The 7,791-nt window shown below is 44.1% G+C and overlaps 1 pseudogene; it reads right to left on the reverse strand.

Annotated features, from left to right (window-relative positions):
- Window positions 1-491: 491 nt before the first annotated feature.
- Window positions 492-3,700, reverse strand: LOC147979436 (uncharacterized; annotated as a pseudogene).
- Window positions 3,701-7,791: the final 4,091 nt, after the last annotated feature.

Consider the following 7,791-nt stretch of genomic DNA (forward strand, 5'->3'; position numbering starts at 1 on the left):
TTCTTTGCTCCTAACAACATGTCCTCTTCCGTGAATGTTTAACACATCATTTAATTCAGCTTCAGTCTGTGAGACTTCCACTCTATAATCTCCAGGAAATGACAATGCTGTAACTAGTGCCTTACGTAAATCCGAGGAAAGAAACAAAGCATCATACACAGAAAAGCATAGATGGTATTTTCTTCAAATTAGAGATTACATCGTACTTGACAACACCTTAGAAGGCGGGTCAAGTGTCTCATTCTTAGTTACATCTTTGTTCCTAGGCTCCTTTCTAGGTGGAGGATGTGGGTCAGCTAACTGGCGACCTGATCTAAGGTGGACCTGATCCACTTGTGGCGCATCTTCTTTGGGGAAGTGAAGAGACTCGCTATCATCCTCAAACACACCTATAGTGAGAACGTTGAATTCTTCACTAGGCGGAACCTTCATGCGTTTCGCCAGATGCCGATATTTCTTTGGTACGAAGCGCAGAGGAGCGACATCTTCCATCACTCGGGGTAGTACACGGTGTTTCGGCAGCTGTTCCCTCCAATCTTGGGGTTCTTGAGAAGCTGGTACACTGGGCCATCCATCACGGCTGCAGGGAATGTGAGCCTCTCTTTTATGCTGACCCTAGGTCGTGGTCCTATGATCGAGGTACGGGAGGAAGCCTGAAGAGATAATTGGGGTAAATTCATATCCTGATGTAAAAATCATATCATCATAAGTTGGCCTCATATTTGAAGATGCGCAACTCACCGAGCTATCTTGAAGAGTGGCAACATTTGCTGTAGCCATCTTCTTTCCTTTCTTTAAGCTTTTGAGGAGATCCGTATCAATGGTCCCCTCATCGATCATTTTCTGTATGATATTCTTCACAACAAAGCAACCTTTGAGTGTATGGCCCAAAATGCGATGGTAGTGACAGAAATTTGGGTCATTAAATATTCAAGCTTCTTCTGGCCTTTTGGGCTTGGGAAGTTCTATAAGAATCAACTCCTTTAAACCATTAAAAACGTCATTAATTTCTTCTACAGGAAAAGAATACTCCCTGTTTTGTCGCTCGCTGAGAGTTGGCCTCCTACTGACCCGTGCATCTCGCTGCCCTTGATTCCCTATAGGTGCTCTTCTGGGCTGAAACTGAGGTTTTACCATCGTTATCTCCATGGCTTGTGCAGACTTGGGTTTCATCGGCGACTTTTCACGTTGACCACCTTTGTCTGTAGGCTTGTTGAACATCGTTTTTGTTCGACAAGCGACAAGCTGCATAAAATTTTCTATATCCGTAGATTTTGAAGCTAACTCTTCAAACGTGAGGGGCCTCACTCCTTGTAACTGGACATCCACTTCTGAGCGGAGATTGTTCATGCACATGCGCACTACTTCTGGCTCAGTGATTGGCTGTGGGCAATGAAGACTTAGGTTTCTCCATGTATTTATGGCCGCCCTCTCGTTGAACCCTTGTTCAGTTTGGGTCAACTCGGTTATGCCCACCGTCCTCTGTGTGCTATAAAACCGCTCGAGGAATGAGTTTTGCATTTGTTCCCACGTTTTTATAGAGCTTGGAGGCAGCTTGCTGTACCAAGTGAAGGCAGGCCCAGACAATGTCCGTACAAACTGCCTAAGGAGAAGTGCTCCGTTGTTAGCTGTATCCTAAGAAGCAGCAAGGAAGTGTGCTATGTGCTCATGGGGAGATCCACTCCCGTTGAACTTACTAAACTGCGGCTGCATGTAATTTGTTGGGAAAGGAACTAGGTCCACATCAGGTGGGTACGGCTTAACATACCCTGGCTGCATCGAGTACTGAGTTTGCATTAATTGCGACTTTACCCCTTCAGCGATCATTCTTTGGATCGCCTCAAGGTTAAGCCCGGCTCCTCCATGTTGGCTGCTAGCACTTGCGCAAACTTCCCCTTCATTTCCTCTGCTCTGGTTATTGCTCATATGAATTCGAAGGGCTGCTAGCTCGTCTTCCTTTTGCCGAAGCGCTGCCGTAAGGTTGGCTAATTGCTCCTCAACGGGACGAGTTTCATTCGTAGCTAGGACTTGTTCTTTATGCTTTGCACCATGGTGAAGTTCTATCTCATTCTCAGAAGGACAAGGAGTGCTATTTGATAGGGGATTGTAAGACCTCCCATTGCTTGACCCAAGTTCTTCATGATCTGAACCCTTCTGGCTCCGCGTCATGTGGTGAGGACCTTCTACAACAGTCTTATGTGCCTTCTTCCTCTTGAAGTGTATTGAGGCTGAGGAGGTCTCGCTACTATTGTCTGTCACCCCTTTGACACCAACTGGCATTGCGTTGAATACTTCAAATGAGTTGCCTGAGACCTTCTTACGAGTTGGCCATGGAGCGAGAGTTCTGGTAGTCTTGTTTTTTGTACTTGCCATTTCTTTTGCCCCATTTCCTCCACTGACTTGGCTTGTTGATGGAGAGTTTCTTCCTTGTATTCTTCTATACCCTGAATCAGCTCATACTGCCATCTCTCTTTGTTTTAGGGCAGCCCGCTTTTTGCGTGCATGAGCAGCCTGCTTCACATACTCTTGTCGTCGTGGATTTGCCTTCACAAATTCTTCATATTCTAGCCATTTTGATGGAGTTTCTACACGATGCATGATGGTGCCACCAACATTATCAGCAGAGATAGAGCATCCTAGAAGTATTTCCTTCAGAGCTTGGCAAACATTCTGTGTCATGATGGCATGGAAGCTAGCATGGCTCCCCCATGGATCTTTGCATTGATCTTCCTTTCTCTATTTCTGATGGGATATGCCACTTGCTTCCGTTGTTGATTGGTCATGTCTGCATCAGTTGCCACTGGGAATCAAGCCATGCACGGTGAGCACTCTGCCATCAACGGCGACGCCATGCTGGATCAACTGAGCCTTCAAATGATGGTCTTGGTGCTGGCACCGATGAGGACAAAGGATATGATATTGTAGCGGTTGGATCCACATGACCAGCTTGGAAGTCATCTGAAGTGAAAAACACCCCCTGCCACTAGAGCGAGCGTCTATTGCTTGGCTCACCCTCTAGGCATGGTCCAATGGGATTATAACCCATGGTGGGGAAAAATTCAGGTGCATCAACACGAAGTTGGTTTCTTGGACGAGCCGATCCTTCATGTGCGGAAGACTCGGTTTCCTCAGCCATTACACCTTTTCCTTTGTCCACGGAGCAAGCCCTTTGAGCTGCCCCTACGTTGCTTGGGATAAGCTTATGTGAGCTTTCTCCTGACCCTTCATGTGCGCCCACCCTAAGTTTTGAAGGTGTAAGGGGCACTGCGACTTTGGTCGATGTAGTTGAAGCAGATTGTCTTGGCGATGCCACCTTTAGTGATCCCGTCTGTTTTTCAAGAACAGGCCACTCTTCGGGTATCATGCGAACAACCTTTGCTGGCACCTCCTGGCCCATGACCTTGGTAGGTGACATCTTTGTGAAACCAGGAGGAACTAAAGTAGATGAAGAAGCTTCGCATACATGGTGATCCTTAGATGCTCTTGCAGCTGCACGCATCCTTCTCTTTGCTGACTTTGTGAGAACAGGAGTAAACCCTTCCTTCAGTGCAGTAGAGACTTCCCTTTCTTATGACTTAGTTGGGGATGCAGCTGTTGTTTCCAAACTCTTGCTAACTACAGCCACAAGCGGACCAATAGGCACATCTAGCTAGAGGTCGCCAAAGCGGAGAGTGACAAATTGCAGGACCTGTCCCTCCATACCTTCAAAATAAAGAAAACCATATATTAGTTTTCTTCATCTACTTTTTTTATATGCGTACATAATGTTTTATGCTTTATGTACTATGGATATATTCGTACATAATGTTTTATGCTTTATGTACTATGGAAATTCATATGTTGTAATCCTATGTTGGAATTCAAAGATGAGGGGAGAAATATGTCCCACTAGGCATGTCAGAATCTGATGACGGGAAAATGGCGGGCATGAGACATGCATCCACGTCATTGATATAGAGTGAATTTTAAATGCATAAAATAAAAATAGAATCAAACATTGCAGGTACTTTATTTCCAAAACTCTTACATTTACATAAAAATTCTGTCAATTACATCTCCGAAGAGAAAACCCCTGATTAAGAATTCCAACATATCTATTACATAGGATTACATCATATGCCTATTACAAATATACTACAAGAGAAATCCTCCTCGCGGTCGACGATGCAAATACTCCTCCATCATTTCATGTGTGATGTATGTGGATATATTTTCCTGGCATGCAACAATTTGTTTGTGTTCAACCTCATTTATATGTAGAATGGAGATTGATTTTGGCTAGGCCTAATTTTATCCTACATTTGGCACATAGGATATGGGTATGTATTTTCCTTTAGGAATTTTGCACGATATATTTGGTTGGTGGCATGGATATACTTGACATGCCAATTTTAATAAGTTTTGCATCATCACATTACTACCATCATTGTGTAGCACTGGTATGGTGCCCACATGTAGCGTAACGGATTGAAGCTTTCTGACACAATCTTGGTGCTTTTTTATGGTGCATGTGATATATGTTATTTCTTGTTGACTTTGAGCCGAGACAGTATCAAGCCTGATCTGAGTGAAATTTGCTTATGATATTTTTTGTTTGTTTAAAGCCTATGTGGGCTACATGGAATATGCCTTATCATGTATTTTTTATGACTTTTGTATGCATATGTGGATGTGGAGTGAATCTATTTTTTATTAAGTTCTGTTTTACCCGTATTACTACTAACAACGCGTAGCACTAAGATAATGCCCGCGTGCAGTGTAACCAAGCAAAGGTTTGTGGAGCCATTATGGTATTGCATGAGTTATATGACATCTATCATTTTTGTTTATGTTTGTACCTTACATGGTATTAGCACTAACTCCACATAGCGTCATTTCATTGGCGCTAGTGTGTAGCATAACCCAAGTAAAGTGAGTTTGTGATATCTTTTTGTGATGATGCTAATAGTTTAGGCACTTATAGCATCGGAGCAAGTTTGCAACATCTTTTATATGACTTTGTCCAAAATAAATGGCATGAATGTTTTATTTACATTTATCTTACTTGTATTACTACTAACGCGGCGTAACACATATATCATGTCCGCGCGTAGCGTAACCAAGTAAGATTGGTTTTTATGATGCAACACATTTTGTAATTCATCTCGCATGATTTAGATCTTTGGTTGTGTAACATGAACACATTTTTTAATTAAGTCTTGCCCTGCTCGTATTACTACTAACCCCGCGTGGCATTAAGATAATGCCCGCTTGCAGCGTAACCAAGTGAGGGAATATATTTTTGTGCTCTTGTTTGTATTGCAACTAGCGTGACACATAATGCCCGTAGCGCAACCAAATAAGAGATTATCATGAGTTCAATTTAGCGCGTTCGTAATTTAATTCCAACTTAGTCATATCCATTTTTTATGATGACAAAATTAAGGCAATTTTTATGAGGTTTTCGCACCTATGACACTCTCTTGATTTGTATCCATGTATAGAGACCAAACCAAGGAACGAGGTGTTCATCTTGGCTTGTATCGCTAAAGGGACCGAACCAAGACAGAGATCAATGGGACGAAGTGCACGCAACATTTAAAGGAACCGTTCTTACAAGAACCATGCATGCTCCTTGACTCGTACCGCGATGGCCAAGCCAAAGGCGAATATTTGGGGTAGATATAACATGCTCCTTGCTTTGTACCGCGATGGCCGAACCAAGGATAAAATTTTGGGATGGATGCAACATACTCTTTAGTCTGTACCAAAATGGCCAAATCAAAGGCAAAATTTTGAGATAGATTAAACATACACCTTAGTCTGTACTGCAATGGCCGGACTAAGGGCAAGAATTTTGGGGAGATGAAATATGCTCCTTGATTTGTACCGCGATGGCCGAACCAAGAACAAGAATTTTTGAAAGATGAAACATGCCCCTTGATTTGTACCGTGATGGCCGGACCAAGGGCTAGAGATTTAGGAGAAGAAGAAGAAAAAAGCTCCCTGGCCTGTACCACAATGGCCAAACCAGGGGCTAGAGGAGAGCTATTGAATCTCACCTTTCAAACCTCCTGCACGCCTGCCTCCTTCTCTCCTTTTGTGCTACTGTGTGTGTATGATTTTTGGCAGAGGAAAATGAACGAACTCCGGGCCGACCCTAGAGCAGTGCATCTGCCTGATATATATAGGGGAGGGTGTGGAGCACTGGCCTTTGGAGGCTGCCGCGCGCACCAAGGAGTCAGCCTGCACGTCGCTGTCGTGCAGGACATGGGAGCAGGAGTCATGGCTGAATGGTAGAACGTGGGTAGACTTGGTCTCCGGAGTTGATTGATGGGACTTCGGCGGGAGCGCACAAGGCCCTCTGGCCCAATTAGTTTAGTGAATTTCCTTAATCAAGCTTTATCTAGAGAAGGGCCCTGCTACAAGGCACGTATGGGGTCCTTACTTTGATTATTTAATCGGAGCAACTTTTGCATATGCATGGTGACTGCGTTGATTTGCTCAAAAGAAATTAATTATTGGCTGTGAGGGCCATACGTTCATGCATGTACGCTGCCTAGCCTGCATGCATTAGCACATAACACATGCTCGTGCTAGCTAAAGATTTAATTGATGCTAAATTTTCTTTAGTCACCTATTATATTGTGTATGCATTTTGTTAATATGCCGTGATATTTTGATGGCCAATGCCGACAGCGCGACGCCCGTGGGTGTTGTTCCTCCTTCCCGCAGGGTCATCATGGTACTCTCCGGCCTTGTCCATCTTCGAGTTTTGTCTTTGGGTGAAAGCCTTTTGTGCTGCCGTAGCAGGGTCGGCTGATGGCGTTGTTCCTGGGTCGCTTTTCCCTCGTGGTCGTCATCTTGAAGACTAGTTCCCCTTTGCGCTTTCCCTAGGGTGGACATGCAGAGTTGGTCGCAGGTAATCCTCTTGGTCCCGACGGTCTAGTGTGTCAATGGGTGCGCCTATGTTTGTTTCTCACTACGATAGAGAAGTCGGAGCTGCGCACAGCGGGGCCCCCGCGACAACGATGATTCCATAAGGGCGGTTTCAGCGGATGGTGCTCTTCGGAGATTGCGATGGACTAGGTCGTGGCGAGGATTGCAACTTTCTCTTGCAATGTACATCAACAAAGTTGGAGCTGCCTGTCGTCGATGTCTTGGTTGATTGAGTTGTTGATTGATTTCTTTAAATTAATTCTTTTCATTATCCAACTGTACTGGCCAAACACTCTGCCAAGCAAGAGGCTTTGGAAAGGTAGAAAGTGTGGTTTGACGTCTCTCACTATGCTCACCTGAGTATTAGTGACGTGCTATCTGGATACATCAGTCATGTGCATTCCAGCCGTGACTCTGAAATTGAGATGGTCAAACAGCTGCAACTGAAATATGAGGTTTGCTCTCCGGCTTTCTTTAGCTTATATATGCTCTGGCAGCCCCCAAGTCTCCGGATTATGATGAACCTGAATGATCTGTAGACTTATGATATAGGTTGATGCTCTGTCTTAGATTTTCCCTAAATGCAGCAGATTAGCATAAATTTCACCTGTAGTCCCCAAGGGCCGGCTTAATTCATCATGAATGAGTCGGTACTTGACTTCATAACTATCTTGAATTAGTCCAAACAAATGTTGTTATCCGGCTCAGGATGAAAAAACTTTCTTAATATCATGCATTAGCCCCCAAGTGCCAAGCGTTGTTACATGTAAAACACTTGGGACTTTAACCATAGAAGAGTCATTTTTGCATTAGAAAATTGCTTTGGCAGACATTAGCCCCCAAGTGCCAAGTGGTGTTGCATAGCAAAGTACT

This window comes from Triticum urartu, chromosome 3A, assembly GCF_056163025.1.
Source record: "Triticum urartu cultivar PI428250 chromosome 3A, HENAU_Tu73, whole genome shotgun sequence".
NCBI classification, from domain to species: Eukaryota; Viridiplantae; Streptophyta; class Magnoliopsida; order Poales; family Poaceae; genus Triticum; species Triticum urartu.